The sequence below is a fragment of the Stegodyphus dumicola genome, chromosome 3, assembly GCF_044657685.1.
Source record: "Stegodyphus dumicola isolate Sdum_Otavi_A_Nest chromosome 3, ASM4465768v1".
Classification (NCBI taxonomy): Eukaryota; Metazoa; Arthropoda; class Arachnida; order Araneae; family Eresidae; genus Stegodyphus; species Stegodyphus dumicola.
The window spans coordinates 229,132,127-229,154,848 of NC_140770.1; the positions used below are offsets into that span (position 1 = coordinate 229,132,127).

General features: G+C 33.9%; 1 protein-coding gene across 1 annotated transcript in view; it reads left to right on the forward strand.

The window, feature by feature from the left end:
* LOC118194079 (lysosomal Pro-X carboxypeptidase) overlaps positions 1-22,722 on the forward strand; it is a 103,503-nt gene that overhangs the window by 35,283 nt on the left and 45,498 nt on the right. The window lies entirely within an intron of this gene.

The window sequence follows — 22,722 nt, forward strand, 5'->3', positions numbered from 1 at the left end:
GAAAAGATGGAAAAACAAGGGACATGCACAGATTCGTCTCTCTGCTTTTTTAAAGTTCAATTTTTTTTTAAAAATTCCTTTTGGACTATATATATAAATAAAAAATGGAAACATATTTTCTGTTTCCTAAAATATCTATAGGGGAAACATCACTAGCACTCCTTGCGTTATTACTAAATTATTATTTATTTACATGAATTAAATGTGATGAGAAGAGAAAAGAATAATAACTCTCACAACATTATAGGTGTACGTTCATCATTTTTATTTTGTGCGCTCATCTAAGTGGTGCATTATGATAACATTACTCAGTTGCAGTTTCGTAGCCATTTCACACATAGTATTTACAGTCAAAAGTTGTTAATTCGGACACCCATAATCCGGACCTCAAAGCTACAAACTTTCTGCGCATGTGGCGCGTTGATGCATGCGCATAGGCGTTTACGCGTGTGCGTAAGTTTTTTACGGCTGCGAATTTGTGTGTGCGCAAGCACATAATACGTTTACGCATGCGCGTTTAATCTATAACGGACGGTATAAGCTAAGCTAAAATTATCTAATTCAATTATTGCAGATTGTGTTGTTCTTTAATCTTCGAATTGGATCAGGCTTATTATTTTTTGCAGACTGTTAGAGCAATTTTATAAAAGTAAGCTTGAACTTTCGATTATGTCAAATAGAATTTCCGATATATATTTACTAATATGTAAAGGATTTACAAAGCGAAAGTATGTTTTGAAATCCGAAATCTGTTTATCAATTTCACGCTGCTCTGTGGCAGGGGGGGTAAGAAACGCCGTGGCACGCAATGAATTGGAAGTTGATCTGTCAGCACTATCCTTATCTTCAGAGCAGATGTTTTTATTTTATTTGGTTTATAATTCCTTACTAAATGTAGTATTTCATCTCGATGTACTCCGTCTTTGATATGATTTAAATCAAGTTCCTTGTCATTATAATTCGCTTCCGATAGTGAAGAAAGTGAGGTTATTGAAAATAGATAAATATTGATAGAGAGGTTATTGAAAACGAAAACATTTCGATTGACAAATTAGTCGGTATTCTCGGCACAGCAATTATAGGACCTGAACAGCGGAACTTTGTAACTAAACAAGAAAATATGTCTGTTTAATAGAATTAAAGAGAAAGTATTGTCACATGAAATGAAGCAACTTAAACAACTTACATTGAAAGAAATGTTTAATAAACAAACAAATATTAAGTTTTTTTCTTTTTGTAAATTTTGATACCCTTTAGATCATAATTGTTCATTATTTCATAAATTATAGTTTTATATTTTTAATTTTGTAACTTCTGCATGCCATCTCACCAGATTTAAATTGATGATCTATAATCCGCAAAAATCGATAATCCGGAATCGCCGAAGTTCCGACGAGTCCGGATTAACGACTTTTGACTGTACTAATAAAATTTAAATTTTATAGTTGAATCTAAAGCTACTTAAAGCCCAGTGGTCATACGAAATGACTGCTGTTCTAGATATTATAAATTGTAATTAAAATGATTTGTGCAAAGGTGTCTGCTAATTCAAACTGAATTATCCAGGGCAGGCGGCGAGGACGCCCCTTGCTTACTGCCCAACGGGGTTTCCCCCTTCTACTTGCTTAATTGCTTAAAGTAGAGTGCAATGAAGGAAATCACTAGCGGTACATTTCTTAAGAGCCCCCGCTAGCTCAATAAATAAAGGTGATTTAAATAATAAAATGTTAATTCACATGTCAAAGATGTCTTTGTACACAACCTTTCTTGTGTATATCTTTTCATCATTTTTAAGCTCGCCTTGCAGAGGACCATCCAATATTTTTAATTTTTTGTCCGTTCTTTCATGAACTCTTGAACAGGCCACATAAAGTTGACTGTGTCCAAATGCAGGCTCAGGTAAAAAATGCTTAAATGTTTGGTCCTGAGACTTATTGATGGTCATAGCAAAGGGCAGTTTTACAGGAAATTGTCTATGGCTCAATTGAAACGGCAACCCAGTGCCGTGGCAACTTCACCCCATTTGCTAGTACAGTTATGCAAGCAACTAATAAACTATCGGTGACAAATAGGCACTTAAGCTGCATATAATAAAGATATTTATTTATTTCATTTTATTTGTTTTTTCATCGTTGCCAGTTTTTGACGGTTGCATATTTCCGAATTCTATTATATGTAAATGTTAAATTTATTTATTAAATGTTATATGCACGTGCTCTAGTATTTTTAATTTTTCCAGTTTAGCTTTCTCATAATATTCGTCATGCACTGCAGGGGGAATAAAACAATTTACAGTTACGCAAGCAACCAATAAACTATCGGTGACAAACAGATGTTAAATTTATTTTTTAAATGTTAAATGCATGTACTCTTGTATTTTTAATTTTTCCAACTGAGCTTTTTCATAATATTCATCACGCGCTGCACTGCACGAGGAATAAAACAATTTACAGTTACGAAAGCAACCAATAAACTATCGGTGACAAACAGATGTTAAATTTATTTATTAAATGTTAAATGCACATGCTCTTCTATTTTTAATTTTTCCGGCTTAGCCTTTTTCATAATATTCGCAACACTCTGCACTGCATGGAGAATAAAACGATTTACACTTACGCAAGCAACCAATAAACTATCGGCGACAAACACTTAAGCCGCATAAGCGTTTGGCCTTGAGACTTATTGATGATGATAGCAAAGGCAAGTTTTACAGAAAATTGTCTACGTCTCAACTGAAATGGCAACCCTGTGCCGTGGCAACTTCACCTCATTGGCTAATACAGTTACACAAGCAACCAATAAACTATCGGCGACAAACAGACACTTAAGCCATATATAAATATATGGGGTGAAGTAACATTATCTCCTCCTAAACGGCTGGCTCTCGAGCTTAGCAAAGCCCACCATTGGATTCCGCAGGTCTGTAAACCATTTGCGTCTTCCTGGGAATTTAATTAGCTGAGATATTAATTGAAAACTAATTTTTTCCCATGTTTTCTCTACATTTTCCACTTTCTTTCTTGGGTTTTCCCTATTAGAGGGATTTGGCTACATGCCAAATTTTTTTTTTTTCTTGAATATCTACGGAACGGTGCCGAGTTGAAATTTGAGACACGTATCCTCGGATTCCAAAAAATTCTTCGAATCCATCGATACTGTTCTCATCTTTGTACGACTTTAATCGGCCAAAATATTAATTAAAAACTGCAGAAAGGTTAATTTCTGCTCTCATTTTTCCAAGTGGCAACAATAAACTGTCCGCGACAAACACTTAAGCCGCTTATATATATAAAAGATTCTGAAAAATTGAATTTTTAGCATTTGATTTTGGTATGTTTACCATAAGCGTAGCTATTCTTAAATATTACTTTTATCATACTGTTTTTGATAAAGAACTATGTGATGGTAGTTTGTTTGTAAATCTTTATTACATTTTGAAACAGGGTTCGTAAGGTTCTTAAGAGTCCTTAAAAGTTCGTAGGTTTATTTGGAATCAATTATTGGTCTTTAAAAGATCTTAATTTCAACTAAAATTGGCAGAAGGTCCATAATTTTAATCATCTGAAATTTCTAACGGTTTTTACGACTGCAGTTTTGAGCGTGAATAAGCATTTTCGAAGAGTATTTTTGGCGATTCACTGACAAATATGGCTATCTTTTGAATGGGTTCATGAGTTATAATTTGCTCTTGTTTCCAATATAAACGTTGGATACTCGAGGTTCTGGCCAAGAACTGAAATATAAGCATTTCAAAATTGTTTCATTTTTTTCTAATGAAGAGCTTGTAATTAACTTTTTGCTTTTGATGATGTTAATTCTTTTATTACACAGTTCTAAATTTGGCGGCTTATCAACATTTTGGCGATTTTAAAATAAGTTTCTATAGAAAATTTTTAATTCGGGGATCTGGGAATTTTTCGGCGATTTTTTTTTTTAAACATTATAACATTGAAAATCATTAAAATAAAATAATGGTAATGTATTGAAATTTTATTAAGAAATAATATTAAAATAGAGCATTTTTATTTCTTGCTGTCATATTATAAAGCGACATTACTTTCCATTTTGGCGACTTATTGTACAATATTTTGAATCTGAAAAGTAAGTAAGGTAATAAATGCTATAAATCTAAATTTCTGCAAAATATGTGTAACTTTATAGCTAATTGATGGAAAGAAGGGAATGACAGCAGAATTTTTATAATCTCCGAAAACAAGAGTGTGCGTTTTAGTGTGTTGAGATGAGAATTTTTTAACTGCTTGATTAATAATGTTGGGTGAAAAAGCCCCTATCAATAGCTATTGCTTTTAAATAATTTAGTTCTTCATCGAGGGCTAGTTTGGAGGAGCAAACTTCAAGAGCACGGAAAACATAGGAATAAAATAAAGCTAACTTTTGTTTAGTCAGATGACATGATTTAAAGTGTGGTGGAAGGCAAACCGGTGACCAGAATGTTGAGGAACAGAAGAGAATTGCAAGTCTCAAGTTTAAAAGTGAACTGAATAGTAGGATCAGTAGAATTCATTGTTGAAAGAACTTTATTTAAATCATCTTTATTACCTTCAAACAGGGTAAACTGAGGGATTAGCCATGGGAAGCCCCCTCAGTCGCATCCTGGCTGATATCTACATGCATTATTATGAATCAAAATTGTTTGAAACTTTAAACTTCCCGGCATGGTTCCACTACGTAGATGATACTTTTACCCTGTTTAAAGGTAATAAAGATGATTTAAATAAAGTTCGTTCAACAATGAATTCTATTGATCCTGCTATTCAGTTCATTTTCGAACTTGAGACTTGCAATTCTCTTCCGTTTCTCGACATTCTGGTCACACATAGCACATCCAACTTCAGTACTACGGTTTACCGTAAACCTTCATCTGTTTGCCTTCCACCACACTTTAAATCATGTCTTCCGACTAAACAAAAGTTAGCTTCATTTTATTCCTATGTTTTCCGTGCTCTTCAAGTTTGCTCCTCCAAACTAGCCCTTGATGAAGAACTAAATTATTTAAAAGCAATAGCTATTGACAGGGGCTTTTCGCCCAACATTATTAATCAAGCAGTTAAAAAATTCTCATCTCAACACACTAAAAGGCACACTCTTGTTTTAGGAGATTATAAAAATTCTGTTGTTGTTCCTTTTTTTCCATCAATTAGCTATAAAGTTGCACATATTTTGCAGAAATTTAACTTTCTGGTTGTTTATTCTCCCATCAATAAAATTCCGAGTTCCATACTTAAGGACTCCATTCTGGATATGAATTCTTGGGGTATTTATAGGATTCCTTGCCAGTGTGGTTTGATTTACATTGGCCAAACTAGGAGAGCCTTAAAATTTCGCGTCAAGGAACATGAGGCATATGTTAGAAAAAAGGAAACACAGAAGTCTTCTGTTGCTCAACATTGTTGGTCCGAAAATCACACTTTCAATTTTTCTGCTGCCAAAATTATTCAAAAAACATCTTCCATTGGAGAACTGGATTTTCTAGAGGCATTTCATATTCAAAAAAATCTTTCTGTCCTAGTTAACGATCCCAATTCCAATCCTTCTTTGCCTTCGGCCTTTGTTCCGGTTTGACTAGAAACTTTCACTATGCTGATGTTCCGGTTTGATTAGAAACAAACTTTTCTCTGCCTCAGAATGGCAACAGTGAAAACTTGACTTTCGATTCGTTATGACGCAGCTAGAACGCTGCTTCTGACATGTAACATTAGATTCAATTCTAGATTCTAGATTAGATTAATTTGTTTAGTATTTAATAAATGTTTTAAAACTAGATTGAGTATTTGATCATAGAATCATAACTGAACCATCGCTTGCAGAAATTTAGATGTGCCATTTAGATACGTCGTTAGGTAGTTAGATGCGTAGGCAGCGACATTCGTGATTCGATTAGTGTACATTAGTGCGTACATAAATATTTTTTGGTGCATCGTCCAGGAAGCCGGCTGATATTCGAAAATATGGATTCGTAAGTATGGATTAGCACGGTGTGAAGTGTGCGAAGCTTGCAAACAGGTAGGATAAATTTTCTATTTTAAAGTAACTATGGAAGATCCTGTCGCTAAGCTTAAATCGAAACGCAAAGTAGTAAGTTCCGCAGTGTCCAAAGTACTAAAGAAAATTGAGACAGAATTAAGCAAAGATGACATTAGTATAAATGTAATAGAAGAAACTTTAGACATATTAAACGGAAAAGCAAAAACTCTGAGTGATTTAAACACTCAAATAGAACGTGATTTGAAGGTACCAGAGGATGAATTTGAACTTGAAGTTTCATCCGCTCTAGAATATGAAGAAAAAATCCAACTGTGGTAATTTAGAGCAAGGAAAAAATTGAGGGAATTACACAAACTCGGAAATTTGGATATGGAAAGTATGAACATTCCTATTGAAACCGCTATTCCAAACTTGAAAATAATAAATTTATTCGCCTTCCAAAATTGACTATCGCTAAATTTTTTGGTGATTCTAGCAATTGGCAGGAATTTTGGAGTCAATTCGAGGCAGCTATCCATAACAATGACTAATTATCGAAAGTAAATAAATTCAGTTACTGAAAGTCATTACTAGGTGGGGTAGCTTATAATGCCGTTTCCGGTCTTTCACTTACAAATGAGAACTACGATTCAGCTATAGAATTGTTAATTAACAGGTTTGGGAGAAAAGATTTGGTAATAAAAGCTCACATGAATAGACTGTTAAATCTTTCCCCAATTAGAAATGTAAGGGATATAGAAAATCTTAGGAATTTATATGATCAGTGTGAAACTCAAATTAGATGCTTAAAGTCAATGAACGTGGTATAAGAAACTTACGGTAGTTTACTTTGACCAATATTGTTAAAATTAATTCCATCAGAAATAACGGTACAACTCTGATAAACGCCCTAATTTCACCAAATGTGGCGATATGTGTTTTGAGGTGGTTTTTGGCACGATTGCGTGTTGTATGGCAACCATGTCGACGTTGAAAAGTCTTTTGGTGGAGTAGTTTAAATTGCTAGTTGGTTCGTGTCGCGTGTTTTTGAAATGGCCTATGTTGCGATGAAAGACGTGGTGGGAAGGTTTAAGCCGCGTATTTTAGATTGTGTGCAGAGTAAATTTAGTATGAAAAGGTACGATGTTGGAGTTGTTAACGAGTCTTTTGTTCACGGATGTATTTATGAGGATCGTAGTGTATTTTTGGAATTTCTGTGGGAGTCGGGACTTTTAAAACGGAGTTTGACGGGTCCGAAATGCGGAGCTGATATGAGAACTCGGACGAAAAAAGGTGTTTCTGATAGACTTGTGTGGGTTTGCAGTAAAATTGTTGCTAATAAAGTATGTGGGTGTCAGCGGAGTTTAAGGTTTGGATCTTGGTTTTTGTGTAGCAAGTTAACGTTGGAGGAAGTTTTTATTGTTACTTTCGAAATTTTGAATCGTAGGAAGGCATGTGATATAGCAAAATCGTGGAAGTTTTCTTCACAGACGTTATGTGACTGGCGAAGTTTTATTAACGAATGTATTTTGGACATTGTATGCTCTGTATCTGAGAAGATAGGGGGGAAAGATATTTTTGCTTTTAAAAGAAGCTTTCATTATGGTAAGTGCATTTTATTTTATTGTTTTTATTTTGTAGAATGTTATATTCATTGTTTTTTGTATGAATTTCGGTTTTTATTGTTGTTTTTTGAATTGTCTGAAATTTATTTTAGTTTATTTTCTTGATTTATTTTTAGTGTAGATTGTGCAATTCGTAGATGTTTTTTAAAGTTGAAACAGAACGCTGTGTACATGGTATTCTTTGAAATTTATTGTTGTTATGTTAATTTATTAAAGCGAGGTGTGCATAGTTCATAGATTCGTTCGTTGCCTACAGTGTGCCATTCATAGATGTTTTTTTAAGTTAAAACATGGTGCTGTGTACATGGATTCTTGTCAAATATTTTTGGTTAGAAACTTTACGTTTTTGCTATCTAAATTTTTTGTTTTTGTTTCGGATTTTTAGCTTAAATCGTGTGTTCAAAACGTAGTTTTTGCATGTGCGAAAACCGTGTTTTTGGAGACATTTTAGGCTTAAAGTTCGAGATGTAGACAAAAAATTTAGATAGTAATATGGCAGTGTGAAGTTTCTCGCCAAAAATATTTGGCGACTTGAGGGCGCATATCAGAGTAGTTCTGAAATAACATTAGAATACAGTCGCAGTAGAAACAGTGACCAAACATGGAACGTTAACGAATTAATCGAATTTATTCGTAAAGAAATCGAAAGCTGCGAAAGAGCTACGCAGTTAAATGAGAGTTGAGAAACAAAAACCAGGGTTGCCACGCTACCTGGAAAACCGGAAAAAGTCAGGGAATTCGGAAATTGACCAAAAAATTCAGGGAAAAGTCAGGGAATTTAAGTTTTTTAGTCAAAATCTGGAAAAGTCAGGGAATTTCATACAACGATCCCGCCAAAAAAGGCGAGTTTTGCGCCGACGTCGGAAGAGATCACTTTTTTGGCGAATTGTGTATCACGTGAGTGTCATTCGGGCAGCTGGCATAGAGCCAGTTTTCGCAGCTCCGATTTGATTGTCTTTTAGAAAGGGAAATCAAGTTTCCCGCAACTTTTGGTTTCCAGTAACCTCGAGAATCGCATGTGCAGTGCATGAACTAAAGAAAGTACCTGTTCTCGTATAAAACAAAATGGTTTTAATCCTAGTATACGGTACCATGAAGGTTAGAATCAAAAAATATGTATTGTAAAGAAAGAAAATCTCTCTGCAACAGACGTGGCTCCGTTCCATCATAGAGGGAAACAGCTGTGCATGCGCTATATATATCTGTCGCCAAAGCTCGAAAACGGTGTCGAAGTTCAAAGGTCACGTTATCAAGAATTCATAAAATGAATATCGTTTAAAATTTCTTTAAACTCTAAAGGAAAAGAAAATATTTTTTGGCGCAAGTAAATTAATTCATGGATTAGTTATTTTGAGGGGGGGGGGAACTACGAAAATCCGTTTTTAAAATTATTGCGAAAAATCCAAGAAAAAACGTTAAAAACGTTTCTCCTTGGATTTTTCGCAATAATTTAAAAACGGATCTTCGTAGTTTTCTTTTTTTGTCAAAGAACGTTTCTTCTTAACACGTGTTTCTCAATTTCCTGTACACATCGTGGAGAGGGAAATTCTGGCCGCCAGGTTCCGTTGCCAAATCCCTTGGCGAATTTTCCCTCCGCTTTCTAGCCGCGTAATAGCATTTACGTGTATGAAACCTTTTCTTCTTTACATAGACGTTCTTTGGTTAGAATAATCTCCATGTATGGTACAGTGGGATTTGGCGACATGATGATGAGCAGTAAACGAGTCATTTTGTTCTTGGCGACAATTTTCAAAATCGTGCGAAGGCCGTACCGTATACTAGGATTTTACCGCAAAATCTTTTTTTTTTTTTTTTTTTTTCTTTTTAATAAATACCTTGTCATTTTGCAGTAAAATAAAAAAATAGTAATCGGTCTAGGCTAACCATGTAATATAACTATATTCGCTAAAATATCGTTGATTATTCTAATTCAATTTTTAAGTAATTATCTTTATTTTTATGTTATTCATATCATTTAATGTTGCTTTTTCCCTCTAAATTTATTTATCATTAGTAAATAATATTTCCAAATTTCAGGAAATTTTCTCTGGCATAATCCGGAAATTAATTATAGCAGTATGATAACATACCATCACGAAATTTAATGCACATATTTTTTCCTTATGTATGCTGCGAAATAAATATAAAATAGCTCAATTTATTAAAATAGATTTCTTTCTTTCGTTTAGCTGCAGAATGTCTGCAAAAAAAGCCTTATTTTATTCCAGATTGGGAAGATTCTAATCTCAATCTTCAGTGGAGAAAACAACTCCTATTATAATTATATTTGTGTTTTCAAGTGTTAAGGTGCCTTTTAAGAAGACACCTCACACAAATTAAATTTACCTAAAATCTAACCTAACGTTTAGCATTGCGTTGTGATTTATGAGAACCGGATTAGCCTCATGTTGAACTGGTGATGATCATGAGTAATAATTAAATAAAACGTACAATTGTTATCCAATGTATATATCTTAAATTTTATTAAGTTTCTTAAGTGGAAAAGTAAACAATATTATCAAACAAAGTGTACCAAGAATAATTAAGAATAAATGTCCTCTGGGGTTTATTGAATAACTAAGTGAATTTGCTACACAGTACAAGTACCGTAATTTCCGGAAGAAAGGCCGCATCAGCGTAAACGCCGCACTCGAGAAAATTGGCGGGAAAAAAATTAAAATTACACAGAAACGCCGTATCAGCGTAAACGTCGCAATAGATTAAATTGCGCGTGACATCGTCGTGGGCCGTATAGATGCAAAAACTCAACCTAAGTCCTGATATATGACATACCAGTTAAGAAAAATGCATGAAATGAAACCATAACTCAAAAATAAATTAAAGGTAAGAAATGTATAGCTTCTGTGCCGTTTAGAGACATTTTCAAAAATTTTCCGCTCCCTTCTTACTTAAAAACTATCCAACAAGTACTTGTACCCAAACTGATGGGATCTGTATTTGGCAGAATGCCAAGAAAAATCCATTCATGCTGAAGGGGAAATACGTCAGAGTTCGTTATTGCGAGGCAGGTGGAGTCGTGTCCGCCTTTGAAAAAAATTGCAGAAAAGGCAGGGGTGGGGAGAGGATGGGCCCTGGAAGATTCATGGAATGGCAGAGAAGAGAGACTATTCAAATTAATGAGAATGTTGATTTGAAAGGGGGAAGAATGTTATTGTTCTGAGATCTCGTTTAGGGTAAATAAGGCTTGTAGGTCCGTTCAAGGGAAAGAATGTAAACAAAATAACTGAGTGGTCTTTTGTGTGGGAACAGCACCAGTCTATGCACAATGACAAGGCCATCCAAACTATGTACAATGACCATCATAGGAAATATTTTATTTTTAGTGCACCTAAACGCCGCATGGGTAGAAACGCCGCACCCGCTGAAAATTTAAGTTTTAAACACGTAAGCGCCGCGACGTTTCTTCCGGAAATTACGGTAATACCATAATTAATTTACCTCTTAGCACAGCGAACGTACATTACGCGGATAGACTGGAATTTTCTCGAAACATACCTGGAAAAGTCAGGGAATTTCATTCTCCTGTTTGAGTGGCAACGCTGAAAAAGAAAACACCAAGCGGAAATGATTCATAACTGGAGGCATAAATCAAATGATCGTCTCCAGCCCGCTCACGATAATGTAAACAACAAGCTCAGTAAACAGTTTGAAAAAAGTTCGCCTAAAACGTATGAATGTATTGCTCCAGTCGCTAGGAGTAAATGCATATATTGTGACGAACTACACAATTCGGAGCGCTGCGAAATTAAAACCGTGGAGAAGAAAAGAAATATTTTGAAATCTCAAGCCGGATGTTTTTTGTGCCTTAAATCTCAGCACAAAATAAAGCAGTGTAAGGAAAGAAAAATGTGCGAAATATGTAATAAAAAACATAATAGGTCTATTTGTTTCCAACTCGAAACCAAATCGGAGAAAAACAAGGTTGTGTCGACAATTCCATCCAGTAAAGAAGATATTCAGATTAGTCAATTAAAAACCAAAACTTTCCGCAGTGCATTTCTACAAACGTGCACTGTGATGATACGTCCATTTTCTGAGAAGGATAATTTAGAACCAGTTCGTATTTTATTGGGCAATGGATCGATGAGAAGTTTTATAATTTGGGACATTTCAGAGAAGTGTAAATTACCTGTTATTCGAAAGGAAACTTTGCCCGTATTTGCCTTTGGTGTTAACCAGGGAACAGAACAAACTTACAATGTTGTGAAAGTCAAACTAGAAAACAGAAGTAAACCATCCCTAAATATAGAAATTGAAGCTTTAGAAACTAACCAAATATGTGCAAATAATTTACCTTTCCCTGATATCCCAGTTTCCAAAATTAACAAAGAGTTAATAGGATTACAGTAGCTGATTCTTGTGAGTTCAGTAACAAAAATATTGCTGTTTTGATCGGAGCAGATTACTATCATGAAGTAATAACTGGTAGACTTAAACGTTTTAAAAATAAACTTATAGCTTCCGAAACAACATTTGGATGGTGCCTTCAAGGCCGTACTGATTCTAACGGGGAATTGTTAAACATGGACATTATTGTGGACGACAAATTGGTCTCTAACACAGCTAAAGCAGTTTTGGGAATTAGAAACATTGGGAATTGAACAAGAGACGGAAATTAGTAAAATAGATAATGACATGACTATCAAATTTAAAGATACGCGATATGAGGTTAAACTTCCTTGGAATGAAAATTCGTCTGAATTAAAAATGAATTACGTAAATGCAGAAATTCGCTTTAATAAACTGGTTAAAAGGTTGAGAAATGATCCACTGCTTTATCAGCAGTATTACTCAGTTATAGAACAGCATTTAAAAATGGGTATAGCTGAGGAAATTGATCCAAGTTCTGAAGAAACAGGAAGAATTTATTACATGCCTCACCAGCCAGTTATTCGACCTGACAAAACCGTGAGAGTTGTATTTGACGCATCCAGCCATTCGAAAAACGAATATTCTTTAAACGATTCTATATTCCGGACCTAATTTAAATCCGCCATTGTTACAGATATTAATACAATTTCGTACACATAGCATAGCATTTACTGCCGACATTGAACAAGCCTTTCTTCAAATATCTCGGTCACCTGAAGATAGGGTTGCTGTAAGATTTTTGTGGGCAAATAACCTTACAGATAAGGATGGGAAACCTAACACGAAAATACTTACGATGACTCGCGTTTTGTTTGGAGCTACATCCAGCCCATTTTTGCTTGCCGCTACTATCAAACATCACATAAATACCTTTAAAGAAACAAATCAGAAAGCAGTTAAACTATTGAAAGAATGTTTATACATGGACGATTTAATAGGTGGGGAAGAAGACGAAAACAAAGCTAAACTCATATATGGAGATATTAGATATATATTGAAGGCTGATGGTTTCAACATGCGAAAGTGGAAAACAAATTGTGGAAATTTGCAGGAAGTTTTTGACGAACACGAAAATGGTGAAATCCAGAAAGTTCTGGAAAAGAAGGTATTGGGATATAAATGGAATTACAAGGAAGACCTTCTGAAGATAGAATCAAAAAATCTAACTAATCAAGCTCAAGGGAAAACAAAGCTAATGACAAAAAGAGAAGTTCTTAAAACCATTAGAAAGCTTTACGATCCTATTGGATTTATAAGTCTATTCGCTATTAGGGCAAAAATACTAATGCAGGAAATTTGGCAACTTGGAGTAGATTGGGATGATCTGTTACCATTGGACTTTGAAAACAGAATGAAAAAATGGACTAATGAACTGTCAGCGATTCAGGATGTAAACATTCCGCGACATTACTTCCTAAAGACTAACAAGTCTGAATTTAGAGATATTCAAATGCATTGCTTTACTGACGCAAGTCGGAAGGCATATGGAGCTGTGATATACCTGCGATACGTCACGACGGACAGTGAAATAGGAAGTAGTTTTGTCATTTCCAAAACCAGAGTAGCTCCACTGAAGAAGGCTGTCCCTTCCAAGATTAGAGCTGATGGGGGCAAGGAGGTTAGAATAGAAGGAGGGAAGGTTCAACTCAAACGGTGAAGCTTGGCGGCCATCTTCCTGTTATCACCGTGACTTGTGCAAGGAAGTCTGTCATTGCAACATTGTTTTCTTTTCTTTTTGAAGCATGTCAGCTTGTATTGCATATGGATGCACAAATAGATTCTCGAAAAAAATTCCGGGCATTATTTTTCACACGTAAGTATTAATTTTCTTTTTTTATGTAATATGACAACTATGTCAAAAAATATCACAATGTCATGTGGTTTTCTTTCCAGATGTGAAAAAAAAAGACTTAAAATAGGTTATTTAATATAACTATAACCAAAATATATTAAATACATTTTAATGTTTCTGTTTATAGCTGGTATCTTCGTTCCTTAAGATACAATGCTATATGGTAGGATTTAAATGGTATAATTTGAACGTTTTAGTTAATTCGTTTTATAACTTTCATGAAAAGTAAGAAATCAATTGTTACTATTTTTATTAATTGTAAAGGTGTTAAATAAAGCAATGCTTTTCTTTATATATTAATTATTATTAATTTTTTTAAGTTAAGATAAACTGTTCTGTTGTTAAAAATTTTTTGCATAAACTTACAAATTTCTGAGCAGTATAGTGATAAAATTAAGTAAAATATTTACACAATTGAACATGTGGAAAGATGTATCCAAAAACTTATATAGGTGTATTTCTGTAATTAAACTTAATTAAAGGCATTTTCTTTGAGATTAATAAATATGAAATGCGCATAAACTGAAATCAATGAATTCACATAAATCTGTTTTATTTTATTAAGATTTATTTTCTAACCTAAGCAAATCCGTGAAATATGCAGAAACATCATTTTTTAAAGGCTTTAATGTTATGCGCATGCATTTAGATTTCGAACTATTTCTTAATAATTTGCTGTACATAGTAAATTATGGATATCATCTTTATTACTTTAAAACAAAAATTAAACAATAGCGAGGGATTTCATTATAAATTTAACATATTTTTACTGGAAAATAAATGCACGGAACAGCTTAGAAACACGTACATGTCACTGCCGTAATGCAATGTTTTGAAGTCACAAACATGGACGCCGCTTGTTCGGCGGAGTTTCATTCCCCGATAGTGGAGGAAACTGCAAACCCTCCCTCCTTCTATTCTAACCTCCTTGGATGGGGGCGCTCATCGGAGCAAGATTAGTCTCGAATGTGAAAGAACAGTTAGAGAAAAGACTCCAGATGAATGTATATTTTTGGTCAGACTCTTCTGTTACGTTACATTGGATAAAGGGCGATTTAAATAAATGGAAACCATTCATCCAACATCGAGTAATGGAAATACGAGAGAAAACATCACTTGAGTCCTGGAATTATTGCCCTGGAGATGAAAATCCGGCTGATATACTGACTAGAGGAACGAAGACAAATTCCACGAAAGGAATAATGTAATCTGAACTACGAAATAGTGACATGTGGTGGCATGGACCTAAGTGGCTATTACAGAGCATCGATTTGTGGCCTAAACTTGCAGAATCAGTAAGAGATTTCAAAGATAATGAAGAGCTTGAACTTCGAAGGGGAGCTGTAGTGAACTCAACAGTCACAGGTGAAAATTCCATTGAGAACAAATTCATTAAAAGGTATTCGTCATTTAGCAAATTGATTAGAACTACTGCATGGTGTTTAAGGTTTGCGAACAACTGTAGAACCAGTCCACCATTAAGAAAAGAAAGTTTTTTAAGTGCTTCTGAATTCTGCTAGTCAAATGTGTACAGCATTCTGAATTTCAACCTGAAATTAAGTGCCTGCAGTCGAAATGATGAGTTCCAAGTAATAGTAAGGTTTTATCCTTAAATGTATTTCTGGATGAAGATGAACTTTTACGAGTTGGTGGGAGACTACGTTTCTTCAATATTTCAGAAGACCAGAAACATCAACTTCTTTACCCAAAGGACATCATTTCACTGAAATACTCGTAGATTGTTGTCATAAAAAATCTCTTCATTCGGGAGTTCAAAGAACACTTTTTCTTATTATACAATTATACTGGATACTTTCTGGACAAGACAGGGTTAGACGCGTTATAAATAAATGCATGACGTGCTTTCGAACAAGGAACCAAACCATAAACCAAATGATGGGAGACTTACCTAGAGATAGAGTTGTACAGGGTTCGTACGGTTCTTAAAAGTCCTTAATTTTTTCAAAAATGATTTTTGGTCCTTAAAAGTCCTTAATTTTGGCCAAAATTAATAAACGGTCCTTAATTTTGCTCATTTGACATTTCTTATCATTTCTAATGATTGCCATTCTAAGTGTGAATTACGATTTCTCATGAATATGGAATTAAAATTACACGGCTCTTAACCAATCTGTTGGCGGATTTGCGTTGCAAACGATAGATAGATAGATAGATAGATAAAAAAAAAAAAAAAAAAAAAAATTTAGCTACCCTAGGACGAAAGTATCAGGTGTCTGATTGGCCATTCACCCAATCTTTCCAAACAGGTGTTATCCATAAATTTATGCAGATTGTGATGAAAGCGTGAAGCCGGAAGTTCTTTAAGAGGCGAAAGTGATGATGAAGGTGCTCGAAGAAAAAAAAAAAAGGGGGGGGGATTCTGAAAATATTTGCCAAAATTGGAACAATCCCAACCTGGAAGGCCACAACCCCTCCGACGCCAATAGGAACGAGATGCCTGGAAAGTGCATTTTCAATAAACTGTGGCTTCGTCAAGCTGACTACAAAGACTGGATATTGATGGATGACAATCCTTATAAAGCTAAATGTGGTCTTTGTCTGAAACAAATTGAAATTTCTAGAATGGAACAGTCAGCGCTGAAAATTCACATGAAAGCTAAGTTTCGTTTTATCATTTCAATTTGTTTTTACACGGTTTTGCTTACCTTAATTTCTGTGTTTGTTTGAATTAAGCCATAAATTAATTTTTTATCACCTTCTGCGGAGTTTATTCTCTTTTGCACATACTATATGCATGGGATATCGGGATTATGAGTTTATTTCTGCAGCCTGTCTGTTATCGATTTCGCGGAAAATCTGTTGGCTCCATTTCGACTTTAGGTCGCCAAGGGCAAATTCGGTAACGCTAGCCGAGAAAAAGTGAAGTTCGGAAATACGTTTTGAAGCTTCAATAGACAATTAAGTATTTGGTTTAAACCTATGTTGTTGATAGTAATGCATAATTTTTGCTAATGGCGATGCAATTATTAGTTGAAAATAACTAACTAATAAAAAAATTTTTTAATATTTTTAAAGTTGAAAACAACTAATTGAAACTAATTTTCCTGAATTAACTAGACCCAAAATTAACTTTCATGAATTACTAAAGTTATTGGGTAGAAGTTTAACTGAAAATATACTTTCCATATTATATATATATATATATATATATATATATAGACTATTTGAATTAAGAAAACTGATTTGTTATTCACATAAAGCCAGAACCAGCGCCAGAGCTCGCATGGCCGCACCAGGCGGCAGAATTTAGCGAAGTTAAATAGAAGTTTTTCATTGCGATGACAATGCCCAATCATCAATCAATTAACGGAGGGCGAAACTCGACACAGCAATTACAGGACTTGAACAATGGAACTTAATAACTGAACAAGAAATTATATTTATTATTTTGACTAGTATGTGGAAGAAGCTAAAAATTATGGGCAAATTAATAATTAGAACATCATATGTCTATAGTATTAGTCTAAAGTATCAGGACTTAAAAAAGAAGGGCTAGCTCATAGAGCTTTTTCCCCTGAAACAGGCAGCGGGGAGTGATGACGTAGCCATAATGACACTGAACGCGGAGATGCAATTGACAACATAGAAATTAGTGTTTTAAATTTGAAGAATCAGCGTTTAAAATGAGCTGTGTGTGAAAGACAGTTATCATTTAGAAGAGACAATGTTACTGTAGTATGCGTTTTACACTGAACATTAAAAAATTTAAATTTAACAAATTTTAAAATAACAAATAAAATACGCTACTCTTAACATAAAGTTCCTTTTTTTGTTAATTTGCAGGGATTGTTTTTTTTTTTAATGCCTGTTTATTTCTAATCATTTCTTTATCTGAGATTTAATTAAAAGAACTCTATTACTGCTTCTAAGATAACTATAATAACAGCTATTTAAAATTAATCAAAAAGCAACCTTAAATTGGCATAGTTTTCAAAATTTCTGCTAATCTGAGTTTCAGCCTAATTGTAAATTTTACATTGGCATATTTCCCGATTCAATATAATAACATATATATTTTTTAATAATTTTGTAACTTAGGCTTACGTCAATATTACATTTAAATAAATACATGTAAGATTGTTATTTTAATTTAGACAAAACAACTTTACTCACAGTACCTAAAAAAAAATTATTTAATTTTTCAAAAGTGGGGGTTAAGGAGGCAGGTCTTCTTATGTCAATTACTTTAATTTTATATTATTATATTTTATCTAGAATGCTAAGCTAGCACAACATCGAATCAATAATAACACAGGATACAATAAAAATTACTTTAACAATAACTTAACAAAATTAGTTCTCATTTGAAATATGCTTTACGCTATTAACTTCTAAAATGTCATCTACAAATACTTCAAATCAAAACATATTATATATGCTTTCTTGTACAGTCACAATGCAACTACAACTTGTTGAAATATTATTTATTGGCTGCCACATTCGAAGCAATCCACTTTTTGTCTTTGGCTGCTTTTCTTTGGGAAAAATCATATGCATTTCTATTTAAGAAACTTATTCTAATAAAAGTTCGCACTCTGCAAAATAAACGAATTGCTTCTCTGTTAACTTCAGGATAATGTTTCTCCAGTTTATTAATTAAAGAGCCAATTACATGCTTCCCTTTATAGTAACCTGTACCATGAACTGCACAAAATATATTTTCGAACTCGTAAACTGTATTCATCTATGAATGGGAAGGTGTAGTCAAACCTCCAATCTATTAATAAGTCCAATATTTTAATTAAGAATGAATAATTTAATCCATTCTGAATTAAAATATTGGTTCATCAGCACTATTTTTAGATATTGTTCCCAATGATGGGTCTTTGTTTCGCACACGGTAGGCAATATAACCTGCAACACATGTTAATGCTTCTTTTTCGGCGGTCGAAAATTGTCTGGCGGAATTCAATTCTAATTCCCAAGATATAGGAGAAGGTTCCATAGGAAAAAGTGGAAGCCATAAGAAAAAGCGGTTTCTCAGTAATTTGAAGCAGTGCGCTAAATCTGCGAAAACACATATTTTTTTTCGTTTGCAATACTGTATTTGGAAATTGAGAACTATTAATCGAAATCTGTAACTCTTTCCACAAAGTACTAGATCATCCTAAATCAGACACTATTGCTTTCCCTTCTACTCCAGATGATTGTATTTGCATGTGTGATTATGGCAAAGCCTCGAGGGCTATCTGCCTAAGGGGAGGGATGCCCTCGTGGAGGACTTTCTAAGGGAAACTGGCTCGTATACACGTTACATATGGGGAAAACCACAAAAACGCGCATGCAGCCAGCCCGTTCGCGGGATTCGAACCTTGGACCGAACTACCAGTGTTCATCGACTTTTCCGCCCGGCCGCTGGTGGGCCCAGATGATTGAATACGTCTTTTTCATTCAAGTGTTAAAATAAAAAAATATTGGTTGTTTCCACTTCGAAATGAGACCTCTGATTAAACCAAATTGCACTTTTTGAAAAGTACCGAGAATTTGGTCCAGTTTAGAGTCATAGCTAAGTTTAGAATCTATATGCGTTTCGTCGAAACCGAGAACGCATATTTTTTCTACAGAGTTTAAATATACGCATCGTTCCTTCATTACAGGAAGAACATCACTCTGAATTCTTGAACTACATGAAAATTTAGCGCACCATCTCCTTAATATGTTAGTGCTAGGTAAAGGAATTCCTATTTTTTCTTACCAAAAACGCTCCTTATAGATGACAGAGCTCTTATGACAATGCAACGTGAAATATCTTCACTAGTCCACCTGATTTTTTCCTTCTCTAGCAATGCGTTAATCTGCGTCTTTGTAAAAATATGCTTTAGACCGTTTTTCCTAATTCTCCGATCCGTGCTATTTTTTCCTAAATTTCGCTGTTTGGGATTTTAATTTCTAAATTTCTGATACAAATTTATTTCTAGATGTCGTCCACCTTCTTTGTCGCTGAGCAAACATTCTAAAATTTTTCTTTTCTCTATTTTTCAATATTTTATTACAATTTTCTAAGGATATTATTTTGTTCTTCAAATTATCAATACATTCTTGTTTATCTTTACACTTAGGGCATTCAGGGATATTGTCACTTAGGACATTGTCACTTGTGAATTTTATTTCAAAATCATTGACATTTGATTTATTATTGTCAGCTTCAATTTCGTTCTCAGCTTCAAAATAAATTTTCTTTGGTATTAATTCATGTAGTTTTTCAAAACCACTCTGCATTACTTTTCTTTTCAAATGTCTCCGATTTCTTGGTGTTGTTTCGTTTATTGCATACGATAAATTTACTTTCGGCACAGTATTGCATTTCAACAGTTTCTTTTGCGGCAATCCAAGCAAGCGATTTCTTATGTCATCTTCATAATCACTGCAGAGAAAATGTTCGCCATAAATTCTTGCGTTTTTCACATTAATAGAATCCTGTCTTCGACATTCATGTATCCATTCTTTCGTCAAAGCAAATTGTCCTTTGGGAAAGCATGAAGTACAATATCTCTTCCTTTCGTATTTCTATAAGCGTTACGGCACGTTGCTACAGCACAAGAAGCCATATTACATAAAGGATACTTTAAATATAGAATTTAAAAGGAAAGCTGACTAAAACTATATCTATCTATATATATAAATTATTAAATATTTGCATTATTAGAAAACAAATATGTATGATTAAAATTAATTTGGGATATGCGACCTCCAGAAAATAGTTTTGCAAGTGAATAAAAGTACAGTTTTAAACGCGCGAAATCAGAGCAGGTGCAACACAGACACGTCAGATTACTTCCAATTCATCCCCTCCATGAGGCTCGCGTCGGCGAGGAGTCGAACAAAGAAATGACCTAGCCCTTCTATTTATCCCTGCTAAAGTATTAGCAGAGAAAACAAATCAAACAACTCACATTGAAAGATATGTTTAATAAAGTAAACATATAAATATTAAGCTCTTTTCTTTTGTAAATTTTGATACCCTTTAAATCATAAATACTTCATTATTTCATAAACCACGATCTCATATTTTCAATTTTATAATTTCTACGTGCCATCTTAGTAGATTTAAAATGATCTAATATCCGGAAAAATCTCAAATCTGGGATTGCCGAAGTCCCGACCTCGGACTTCGTACTGTCGGATTATCGTATATTCGTACTGTCGGATTAAAATTAGATCATTTTAAATCTACTAAGATGACACGTAGAAATTATAAAATTGAAAATATGAAATCGTGGTTTATGAAATAATGAAGTATTTATGATTTAAAGGGTATCAAAATTTACAAAAGAAAAGAGCTTAATATTTATATGTTTACTTTATTAAACATTTCTTTCAATGTGAGTTGTTTGATTTTTCTCCGCTAATACTTCAGACTAATACTACAGACATATAATTTCTTGTTCAGTTATTAAGTTCCATTGTTCAAGTCCTGTAATTGCTGTGTCGAGTTTCGCTCTCCGTTGATTGATGATTGGGCATTGTCATCGCAATGAAAAACGTCTGTTTAACTTCGCTAAATTCTGCCGCCTGGTGCGGCCATGCGAGCTCTGGCGCTGGTTCTGGCTTTATGTGAATAACAAATCAGTTATTCTTAATTCAAATAGCACTAAATATAATCGTTTGTCCTATGAGTATCATTAACAAAATCTATTTTTAGCATAAGGAAAGAAATTTCTGCTAAATCTCCCCTTGTCAATATTTTAGCGCATTAAACTTAAATCTGTAATCGGATAATACTCTATTATTTGGCGTCGCTGCATGATTCATCACTCAAGTTGTCATCCGTTGATAAACATGCGGTGATGAAAGCGAAATACAATAAATAATGATTCGTGATTTCGGCATCAAGGATATAAAATATTAGTGTAAAATTAACAAATGTTTTGGTTTGAGATTATGCCAAGCAGATACGCAGCTATGGAGTCAAGTTACTAATCACACAAATTTATGCTAAAATAATTATTTCTTCAATAATGAGATATTTTATTTAGCGCCAAACTGAGATTAAGAATCGGGATTTCCGACATGTTTTTTTATGATGAGGAAAAAAATCTAATGCGCGTGCGTAAAGCATACCCCTTCCCTTCAAAAAAGCCCTAAAAAATTGGTTGGTGGTGGCTTTGAGGTCCGGATTTTAGATCGTTCCAGATATTGGATGTCCGAATCTCGGACTTTGTACTGTATATATATATATATATACATCTTTCAAAATATAACTTACCAGTATGGATTCACTCTTTTAAAATAATTCTACTTTAATTAAACTTAGGAGATAATATAATCAATTAATCAATATTGTTTAGGAAATAAATTATATATATATAGTAAAAAATGTATATTTTCACTATTCAAGTATTCACTGTGACAAGTATTCCCATCTTGTCACATGAACAGGCCTCTGTGGAAAGGGGCTTCTCTGTAAATAAAGCAATTGAAATTGAAAATTTAAGTGACTCATTATACATTTTTCAACACACAGTATTTGATTACATAAAATTTTCTGGAGGTGTTCTTAATATCGAAATTAATAAAAAAATGAGATCAGCAGCAGCTTCTGCAAGAAGTGGAGTTCGTTATTTAGAAGTTCAGTATTTAGAAGAACAAAAATCTTTAACTAAATCTGAAAATTCAAAGAGGAAAGGAAACATTATTGAGGAAGAAATTGATTATATGAAGCAGAAGAAAAAATTTCTTCAAAGGGACATTAAAGATATTAATGAAGAAGTAGATGCTTTAGCAGATGAAGCTGAGACCAGCAGGAACATTGATTTGTTTATCAAAGCAAATGAACTTAGAAGAATGGTTAAAGAAAAGGAAATATACATAAATAAATTAGATGTTAAAATAGCTGAAAAGATTTCA